Here is an 11,602-nt window from a genome sequence, read left to right as displayed (position 1 = left end):
ACCAATAAATGGAACTGGGGTTTCTTGGAGAAGTGGTTAATTCCAGGACTATGCAGAAAAAATAATGAGCCTGGTTCCAGAAAATAAGAAAATGCTCAAAGAAACATAAGGACTTGTCAAAAGAACACAGGAGCTAACCTGGAGGCACTTCTAATGGTCCAAACTGGAACAGTCCGAACATCAAAATAAATAATGATAATATTGAAATTTAACCCATAAAGTAAAAGAAATATCCACAAGTCTGTACTGATATAAATAATTACTCAATTTGGAAGAGATGACTCTTCTTTATCATATAATTCCAGTTAATAAATGTGGAAGGAAAGAGGAAAATAGAAAATCAGCATTAAGCAAATATCACAGTAATCATTTCTGCAAACCAGATCTATTGATGGATGCTAAAGTTAGTGCAAACTTGAGGAGAAATGGGATTTGCATCATATCAAAGTATCTCTCCCAAAATATTTATTAACTAAAAAGTGATAGATGGTAATGCTAGAGGAAGCCCACAGAAGACACCTTCACCAAGTAATCAATGACAACATCACCAGTAAAAAACATCATCATGAACTCCATGATATGATGTACTCAGAAAAACACAATATCATTCCTATGGTACAATACAATACAATGCAATACGATTCCTATGGTATTTTTGCCAAAGAAACATAACCACAGTCCAATTATGACAAAATATCAGACAAACCCAAACTGAGAGGATTTGAAAAATAACTTATCAGTACTTCAAAAGTGTCAAGATCCTGAAAGACAAGGAAAGGCTGAGGATCTGTTGAAAGACAATAGGAAACTAAGAAGAGATAGGAGGATGGATCCTAGAGCAGAGAAGTGCACTTATGAAACCATAGTAATTAAGCTTTTGATATATTGACAGAAATAGACCAAGGGGACAGAATAGAGGGCCCATACACTGACCTATGCAAGTATGAAACTTGGAATAAGCCAGAGTTGGCAGGTCAAATGAGTGACAAAATAAGTTAGAAAACGTAATTAACTATGTGAAAAAGGATTAAAATATTTCCTTACCTCATTTAGGTACAGGATTATCCACCCACAATAAAACTATTTACAATAGCAGAAACCTAGAATAAAAAGTGGGTAACAATGGGGCTTCCCTGGTGGTGCAGTGGTTGAGAGTGCCTGCCAATGCAGGGGACACGGGTTCGGGCCCTGGTCTGGGAAGATCCCACATGCCGAGGAGCGGCTGGGCCCGTGAGCCACAACTACTGAGCCTGCGCATCTGGAGCCTGTGCTCTGCAACAGGATAGGCCGCGATAGTGAGAGGCCCGCGCACCGCGATGAAGAGTGGTCCCTGCTTGCCGCAGCTAGGGGAGGCCCTCACGCAGAAACGAAGGCCCAACACAGCCATAAATAAATTAATTAATTAATTAAAAAAAAAAAAGTGGGTAGCAATGGAAAAGAGGACGAATAAATTTACAAACACACACATACACACACACACACACAGCTACAACTATTATGAAGCAGTCAGAGCAAATGAAGTAGAACCACGTAGATGTTAGCATTAATAGAAGTGAAAAATAAGTCCTACGGAAGACATAACACATGATTTTAAATAAATCAAAAGAATTAAAATTCAAAAATATACTCTATAGTACACATATAGGTGCAATAAAATTATACTATAAAGTAAAGGAGAGAGTGAATATAAGATTCAGAATGGTGGTTACTTCAGATGAACTAAAAATAATTTGTATCTAATTATGTGACATCCACACCATCTATTGCCCTGTCTCATTGGTGGACATACCATATTTTATTTGACTAATCCTTGGAGACTTCCCTGGTGGTCCAGTGGCTAAGACTCCACATTCCCAATGCAGGGGGCGGAACTAAGATCCCTGCACACTGCACGGCGAGGCCTAAAAAAAAAAGAAAAGAATCCCTTTGCCAATTTACTATCTAATATGCTGCTTGCCAGGCAATATGAAAATATTCTTACTCAATAGGTTAGTTAAGCTCATTTGCACTTGTTGATATGATTGATATGTTTGTTCTGCGTTAACCATTTTATATAGTTTATATAATCATTTCATTATGTGGTTTATTTATTTACTCGACCTTTATTTTTACATATAAGAGGGTTTTTATTTTTATTTCAATATTTGCTTTTCATTAATAACTATATATAAAGTTGATGACCTTTTTTTCCTTTCACTGTGTATTGGTACCCTCCTGTGAGCAAGAAGGAAATTAGCTGTTAGACCTCCCCTCCCTTTCCCACAGTATCTGATATATAATAATAAATTTTAGTCTCAATTAATAACTTTGAAACAAGTTTATTCTACCTTTCATATGATCCTTTCACTTTTCTTCTTATTTTTTTATGAATATACTCTTTCTACATCATCAGAGCGTTAGGTATGCCATACTTTACTCTTTGATAATAGTTATTATAACCACTTGTGTCCTTTCTTATAATCGTCTAATCTTGGTTCTGAAGGAAAATGTATCTTTTATGTTTATATCACCAGTACTCATGCTGATGTTATTCTGTCATTTAGTAAACTAATCTAATTCTTTAATAGATTCCACAGGAAATGTGTATGGAAATAATACTTCCTGAGGAAGTGACTGTGAAAATACCATGTACCTGTATATTTATAACAGTGCACAGTCTTTTTATTTGAAAGTCAGTTATTTGGATATAAAGTCACAGGCTCACATTTCTTTCCTGGAGTATTAAATGTGTTATTTCATTGTCCTCTGGCATAAAATTATTATTATTGAAATGTCTAATAATAATTTGCTTTCCTTCACTTAGAAGTGACTTTTCCTAGAGGCCTAAAGGATATTTTCCTTTAATTATAATCTAATAGTTTTATCAGAATGTCTGTGTTTACTGTTCCATGTACATTTTTCAGATATATAGTATGCTCTCTCAATATTTCCTTATGGAACTATTTTTATGAAAAAATTAAACTTGAAAAATTTCAGGGATTTATTTTAAATGCAAATTTTACTTTTACAATTTAAAATTTAGTAATTTTTCTGTGCTATTGATTTTATTTATTTCTTTGAGAACTTCTAACAGAGGTAATTTCTGCACTTGTTAAGTCAATATAAATTGACCCAACAAGTAATATGAAATACAGGATTAGCCAAGATAATACAGCCCTGAAATTACATACCAAATATGACTTCTTTCCCCACCTTTCTGCCGAAACTTTTTGCAAAACTCCCTAATGACTTTCTCATCCCAATAACTAGGGGCTTCTTTTGAGTTATTTTACATTATTTCATCTCTGATGAATTTGATTCTGTTGAATCAAATTCTACTTCTTTCTCATGTTCTGTTTTAGTTTGGATTCTCTGATTGATCTTTCCTGATCCTTTTTCTCTGTTTCTCAATTATTCTTTTTACTCTCCTTCACTACCTCCTAAATGATTGACTCCCTAGGGGTCAGTCTTGTTTCATTTTTCTTTTTTGTTACACTTGCCCTATGGGGATGTCATCTGCTCTCCAGTCTTTAGCTGGATTCTGTTGAAGATTTTCTAACTTTTATTTCATGCTCCAATTTGTATTTTCAACTGCTTACTGAATATTATTGTTCTGATAATACCTCAAACCTAATATGTTCATAATGAATCTCATTATCTTCCTTAAATTCCAAACCTGCTTTTCTTATGCTATTTGCATCAGATAAAATTTTGCAATTATCTTACGAATCATTATTTGGCTACATTTTTCCTTTTTAATTCACATCCAGTTTTTTTCTGCATTACCTTAAAAATGCTTCCTAAATGCATTTATTAAAAACTGCACTACCACTGCCTTTAACTGAGGCTTTTTGAACTCACCAGCCTCCTAACTGGTGTCCCTGCTTTTCATGTCTACTTCCTCCAAACTGCACATTCTCCACAAGATCATCAGAATAGCACTTTAAAACACATAATTCATATATACACTACCATGTGTAAAATAGATAGCTAGTGGGAACATGTTGTATAGCACAGGGAGCTCAGCTTGGTGCTCTGTGATGACCTAGATGGGTGGGATGACGGGTGGTGGGAGGGAGGTCCAAGAGGGAGGGGATATATGTATACATATAGCTGATTTACTTCATTGTACAGCAGAAACTAACACAATATTGTAAAGCAACTATACTCCAATTAAAAAAAAGTTAAATAAAACACGTAATTCAGCACATCATTCCCCTTCTTTAAAACACTTGATGGCTCCTCTTTGCATATAGCAGTGATTATCAGTTTATTTTATCATGTTAGCAATGGCTCTTTATTGTTTTCTCTGCAATGAAGTCCATAGATAAAAAGAGAGTTTCTTGAGCCAAAGAAGGCATGGGAGTGGTAGAGGGTGAAAGGTCTAGAGTTTTGCCCCATGAATCTTCTTATTCACTACATTCTGGAGCACCTCTGATGAATCCCAAGAATTCAAGATAAAGGGTCTGAAAATCCTGGGCAAAAGCCTCAAACTTTTTAGCATGCTATTGAAGATCCCTCCTAATCTGGTTTTATCTATTTTTTTCCTATTCTCACACCATTTATTCAAAACTTTGCAATCCTAACCTAATAACAGTTCATTGAATATAGCATGCATTTTCTGTTTTGTTGGGTTTTCTGTTTGTTTGTTTTTTTGTTTTTTTTGGCCTCATCATGTGGCATGCGGGATCGCATTTCCCCGACCAGGGATCGAACCGGTGCCCCCTGAAGTGGAAGTGCGGAGTCTTAACCACTGGACCTCCAGGGAAATCCCTAGCATGCATTTTCATGTCTATTTTATTTTGCATTTCTTTTCTTTTTTCCCTTTCTATGCTTAATAACTTAAATTCATCCTTCAAATACTCCCTCTTCTTTGAAGTCATCCCTCAAGACAAAACGAATTTTCCTTCTATTCATTAGTCTCTGAGAGCACTTTGCATAAATGTTTCCTGCAACACTGATCATGCTTTTCTATCATGTATCTATGTGTGTGTCCCTCTAACAGAATGTAAACTCTTCAAATATAGGGTCCATATCTTAGTGTTACCTGTATATTACCAATGCCTCATACAGCCTCCAGAACTTAGAAGCTATTTTATAAATATGGACATAAGAACTGATAATGAATGTGTAGAATAAAATATTAAAACATTATTAAGTATGCATGGTCTATTATTCTTTACACTGAGTCTAACTTTCTACTCTACTTTATACACTCTGATATCCAGCCTCAGTGGTCATCTTGTCTGAGAGTCTCTTTCATATTTATTGTTGTGGTATACAGTATTTTCTAAAGATGCTGCAGCAACAATATCCTTCATCCCACATGTTCTTCTAGAATGGAACTTGCCAAGCTACAGAGTATGAAGCAAATCAGCCTAGATTTATACCACCTTGTTCTTTTTATCTTTACTGCTCACAAGCAAGGATTTTTTTCCACATTTTTAACAGTTATAAAATAATGAAGAATACGTGACAAAGATTGTATGTGGCCAGCAAAGCCTAAAATATTTACTCTTTGCCCTTTTGCAGAAACTTTGCCAAACTCTGTTCTAGAAACTTGACACATCCTTCAAGTGTGGAATCCAAGTTCCTTCCCCTTAAATCTATGGATTTATGACATACTTATAACCAATAGAATGTGATGGATATCATGCTGTATGATCCCCAAGGCTAAGTAAGAAAAGACTATGCATTGCTCACCTTGCTTACTGAAACACTCATGCTGAAGTCCTGAGGCTGCCACATGGAAAGGAAGCCCGAACTACCCCACATGGAGAAAACACGGAGAAGCAGTGTGACTGTGTGAAGAGAGAGAAATGCCCGACCAGCTTCCAACTCCTCCATTTTAGCTACTATCTGACCACGGCTTCATGAGAGACTCAAACAAGAACCATTCATCTAGGCTCTTCCCAAATTCCTGATTCATAGAATGTGTGTGGTAATAAAATGTTGGGGTGGTTTATTATGCAGGAATATGAGCTGTAATAGATTTTAGCACCTGCATCTAGGGTGCTGCTCTAAAAATCCTCAAATGTAGTATTGTCTTTGGGACTGAGGGGCAGGCCAGAAGCTTGAAGGGCTTGAGGAGACTCTTAGTAAGCTCTAAGGCCCTGAAGGACTTCAAGGAGGCTCTTGGTGAAGACTTACAGGAAAGTAAGAAAAATGATATTAAAAATTGAAGGGAAGGAGATCTGTGGGACAGAAAGACTGCCAACTCCGTCACCTGCAGGAAAGTAGATAACAGGAAATGTACTTAATGATTGTGATGATACAGCTAAGCACACTTAAAGGCAAAATATTGAAAGTAACGCCTGTGTTTTTCTTGTTGCTCCTGGAAAAATGTAGGAAGATAGAAATGAGCTAAAGAGAAACTGCTAAACATAAAAAAGCCAAAATGTACTGGATTAAAAAATAAAATTGTTTCTCATTTTTAGATAATCTTGACAAATGATTTTCAGATTAAGAAAGGGTCTCAGGCTAATCAAATCCTGAGTGGGAATCTAGGATCCTTTTTAAGCCCTCGGAAAGATATAAGTCTGGGACTCATAGAGCCTTTCAGACAAAGGGCCCCCTAAAGATCACAAAGAAATGATTCACAGATTCTCTCTACTAAACAACAGAGCTTCTAAGAATCTTAGATACATTGTCTCACAACGGCCTCATAAGGTTGTGGATTTGTCTAGTGGAGAGAATCACAGTAATATTCGTAGAATAACCCACCAACACTTTAAGAGAAATATGTTGGTGGAAGTACTGCCAGCTTGTACTAAAAGGGACAGGCATAGTACAAAATGGATAAAGGTCCTTGAATCTCCATCATTTTATGGACGTGAAGCAGGATGACAAGGTAACTCAGTTTCAATCTCAGTTTTTTTACATTTTTGTTTGTTTGTTTGTTTTTATGGAAAAGAAAGAATGAAATAAGATCTCAGGCAGTCAAGCCAAGATCCCAGAGAACAACACTCAGAGTAGTAATTATCCATAATCAAGAAACTGATATAGTATGTGCCCAATTGGGTTTTAGGATTGACATGGACCAGTGACTGCTGTGAACCTCCTATTTCCCTTTGTTTCGAGCAGGAGTATCTATACTGATTGTCTTATGCCTGTCCTATCATTATGGGCTGAGTGTATGGAGAGGTCATAATCATCTCTTTAGTTCACTGATTTTTAAGTAAAAAAAAATAGTACACATGGAACTAACAAACCTGAAGTCTGAGTGTGAGGTTTATTCCATAATACAGTGATAACGTGGAGGGGTTGAGGGAGGAGGGGAGAATATTTTACAAATGTGAAGGATGATATTTATTGTGGTCAGAGGACAGAAATGGCATCAGTGGCATATTTCCTTTTTCAAAGAAGGACACAAAAATGCTCCTGTCCTACATGTTTTCTATGTCTTTTCTTAGCTTTATTGAGGAATAATTGACAAAAAAAATTGTAATGTATTTAATGTGCACAACATGATGATTTGATATTATATATACATTGTGAAAGAATTCTCACATCTAGTAAATTAACACATGCACCATCTCACATATTTACCTTTTCTGGTTTTTCTTGGTGAGAATGCTGAAGATATACTCTCTTAGCCAATTTCAATGATATAAGACAGTATTATCAACTATAGTCACCACACTATACATGCTATACATATAGACGGTCAGACTTTATCTTATAACTGAAAGTTTGCAACATTTTACTAACCTCTCCTCATTTCCCCCACCCTCTAGCCCCTAGCAAGTACCATTCTGCTCTCCGCCACATGTTTTCTAGAAATTAGAAATTAACCCACCAAGAGGTAGAGTCTAGGTACTAGCTCCTTGAAATTGTGTGGGCTTTTCTGACAACCCAGACCATTACAGCATGGTGGAAGTGATGTTATGTGACTTCCAAGGCTAGACCATAAAAATATCCTGCATTTTTGCCTTGTTCTCTTGAAATCTTCACTTTCGGATCACTGCCGCCAAACAGAGATCCCTCTGGTCTACAGCCCCAGCTGAGCTTCCAGCGGACTGTAAGCACCTACCTTCCAACCATGACAGGGAGCCATACTGACAGTGGATTTACCTCAGTTAAAACCTCCTGGAACAAAGGCAATCAACCCCAGATAATCCCTGCTCAAAGTGCAAATGCCTAAGTATTAAAATAAGTTTTAAGCCACTAAATTTAGGAGTATTTTTTTGTTTTTTGTTTTGTTTTGCTTTTGTTTTTTGGAAGTAACAATCAAGCTTTTATTCCCTCACTGAGATAATGGAAATGAAAGGCAAAAATAAGGGCAAGCTCCCCAGTGTTCCATTTTCCCCCACGGAATAGTACCAGGGGAGGGTCAGGTTATGTCAGGTATATCAGGTAAATATATTTTAAAATTATGTATATATATTGTAATTATGTATATACATGTGCATGTACATACACGCATATGTATATATAAAGAGATTTATTTCTAGGAACTGGCTCTTGTAATTACAGAGGCTGGTGGGTCTGACATTTGTAGGGAAGGCCTGCAGACTGGAAGCTTTTAGGCAGGAGCAGATGCTGCCATCCACAGGCGGAATTTCTTCTTGGAATGTTTGTTATGAAGTAATAGATAACTGATAAATTTTTTTGCTTAGGTTGTCCCCTTTGATTGGAAAGCATAATCCCCTGGTTTAGCCCAACCCCATTCTCCATCTTTTAAAAATCTATCACAATCTCCAATTTCTAGCTCCAGTGGCATCTCTCTAGAGTTCCCTGAATCTTCCAGTTCATTTGAAACTATTTCTCTGTACTCTCCAGCAAGTTATCAGATCTCTTTTCCATTTTTGTTCATTAATTCCTCACCTTTTACCAAAACATGTAACTGTATTGGCAACTCATGTGTTCTACTTAGACAAATACTTTGTCTAAGCTTACGTTACATGATTTAAAATACTTTGTAAGCTTACGTTAAGGGTAGAAACCACATCTTTTTACCTTTCTGCTCATTCTTGCCTCCTAATATTATACATTCCATGTAGCAAAACATCAAGAATTTTGTCGAACTGAGTAAAATTTAATTTTAAATAGTTTCAGAAGGCATTTTAAATTAATAGAAGTGTAACTTTGCTTATACAAATTGAGAGAATGGACTAAGTTGTTTGGTTCAGCTATTAGTTTAACTTATTTTTTGTTTGTTTTATTTGAGATAAATTACAAAAATGTGAGAAAACAGCTACTAGAGGATGGTACTTTTTTTTTTTAACTTTCTGTTTTATTTTATTTTATTATTTTATTATTTTTTAAAAACATCTTTATTGGTGTATAATTGCTTTACAATGGTGTGTCAGTTTCTGCTTTATAACAAAGTGAATCAGTTATACATATACTTATGTCCCCATATCTCTTCCCTCTTGCATCTCCCTCCCTCCCATCCTCCCTATCCCACCCCTCTAGGTGGTCACAAAGCAAGAAGATGGTACTTTTTAGATTACAGGTTTTAGACTTTAACAGTAAAGCATCCATTTTCCATCTGTGCCATCTCAACTAAAATATTACTTACTTGTTGTTTTAAATGTTCTTGTTAAAATCTGATGGCTTTAATACTGAATGAAGAAAGCCAGGCAGAAAAAAAAGACATGTTGTATGATTCTATCTTTATAAAGTTCAAGAAAAAGACAAAAATAATTTCTGCTATTGTAACACAGGATGGTGGTTACCCTTGGGAAAAGGGAATGACTCAAAGGGGATACGAGAGGGACATCTGGGTTGCTGATAATATTCTGTGTCTTGATCTGAGTGATGATTACGTGGTTCTACACTTTTGAAAACTGATTGAGTTGCATTCACATGACTTGTAAACTGTGTTTAATATTACACGTCAATTTTGAAGGTGCCTATTTTTAGGCATCAATTACCTGTAGTTACATATTAATGTTCAGTGAAATATGCCTTGGTATCAAGATGTTGAAGAAATTAAAGAATATGAAAAGGTTAGAAAGAGAAGGGATGTAAAAGATTATGTAATGCAACCATAATTTTTTTTACTTTATAAATTTATTTATTTTATTTTTATTTATTTTTGGCTGCGTTGGGTCTTTGTTGCTGCACACGGGCTTTCTCTAGTTGAGGCGAGTGGGGGCTACTCTTCATTGCAGTGTGCGGACTTTTCATTGCAGTGGCTTCTCTTGTTGCAGAGCAAGGGCTCTAGGCGTGCGGGCTTCAGTAGTTGTGGTGCACAGGCTTAATTTCTTCACGGTATGTGGGATCTTACCAGACCAGGGCTTGAGCCTGTGTCCCCCGCGTTGGCAGGTGGATTCTTAACCACTGCGCCACCAGGGAAGCCCCCATAATTTCTTATAAATGAAGCATCTGACATCCCAAGATGGTATCACATACAAAGTCATGATGCAATTTAGGAGCCGAATTAAATGGTTTTATGGCTCCTTATTTAGTGTTATTTTCACAGTGCCTAGTATTAAAAGTTGTATAATAAAGATATATTGTTTATTCTTGATATATTGCATTATGAAAATGATTTATGAAAATTAATGTCTATTCCTCTACCACCATCTTTAGATTCTGAACATACTTATAACTTATATTTATACTTCTAGTTCTTAAAAAAACATCCTGGCTCTGTTGTATTAACTGCTGACCCAGCAGGTTTCTGGCAGATTTGACCTCAGAAGACCCTTTTGATCTTAGAGACCTTGTAAGTGTCTATACTTACAACATCCTCTAACTCTGCTAAAAATTCACAGTCTCTGGATTGTTTCCCATTAAAGAAGTGTAAGAGCTTAGATTTCAGCCTGTTCCCTCTCTGCAGGCATCAAGTCTTTATTAGGTATTTTTCCTAGCACATAAGCCAGGACTTCATCAAACTGCATCCCACTGGGTACAAAGACTGTTCTTAAGTTTCCAGAGAGAGATATCTTTTGCAATGACTCCTCTGTCCTTTTTCTCATTTCTAGGTCACTTTCAACTTATTCTTTACAATACATGGAGATTAATCAGTCAGCTTCGCTGATGACCATATCCTGTTAATCAGAACAGCACACTGCTGCTCTGGCTTGTCTGCTAGTTGCTCACTATTCCTTTGACTACGTGCCATTCCTTATCATCGAGAGGCTATTTAGTATTTTATGATGTTTTTATATTGGAACTTGGCAGTTAATTTTTCTACCTTTATGATTTTGACTTTTTTTCTGACTAAAAGTAACATATATCCAATATTAAAAAATTGGGAAATACAGGAAATTATCATAATAACAATATCAAAATCACAATCATAATAATAGTTAACATTTATTTACAGGTTACTCTGAAGTACTGTGCTAATTTTTTTTACACGTATTAATACACATTCATATTTTACCTAATTCCACAATATCCCAGTGAGGTAGGCACAGATATGGTTAAAGGAAGACAAGTTAAATTGTTTACTTCCAAATCATATGGCTAGTAAGTGGCTGAACTGGGACTTGAATCTAGATCTTCTGAATATGAAGCCCCAAATCTCTCTTAAATCTACTATTTAAAAAATAAACATTGTTTACATTTTAGTGTTTTTCTGTCATGTAATAAACACATATAGCTCTAAATATTTTTCGATATAATTGGGATCATTCTGTACATACAAATGTATACCCTGCTATGAGCA

The sequence above is a fragment of the Eschrichtius robustus genome, chromosome 3, assembly GCF_028021215.1.
Source record: "Eschrichtius robustus isolate mEscRob2 chromosome 3, mEscRob2.pri, whole genome shotgun sequence".
NCBI classification, from domain to species: domain Eukaryota; kingdom Metazoa; phylum Chordata; class Mammalia; order Artiodactyla; family Eschrichtiidae; genus Eschrichtius; species Eschrichtius robustus.
This window is presented reverse-complemented; position numbering follows the sequence as displayed.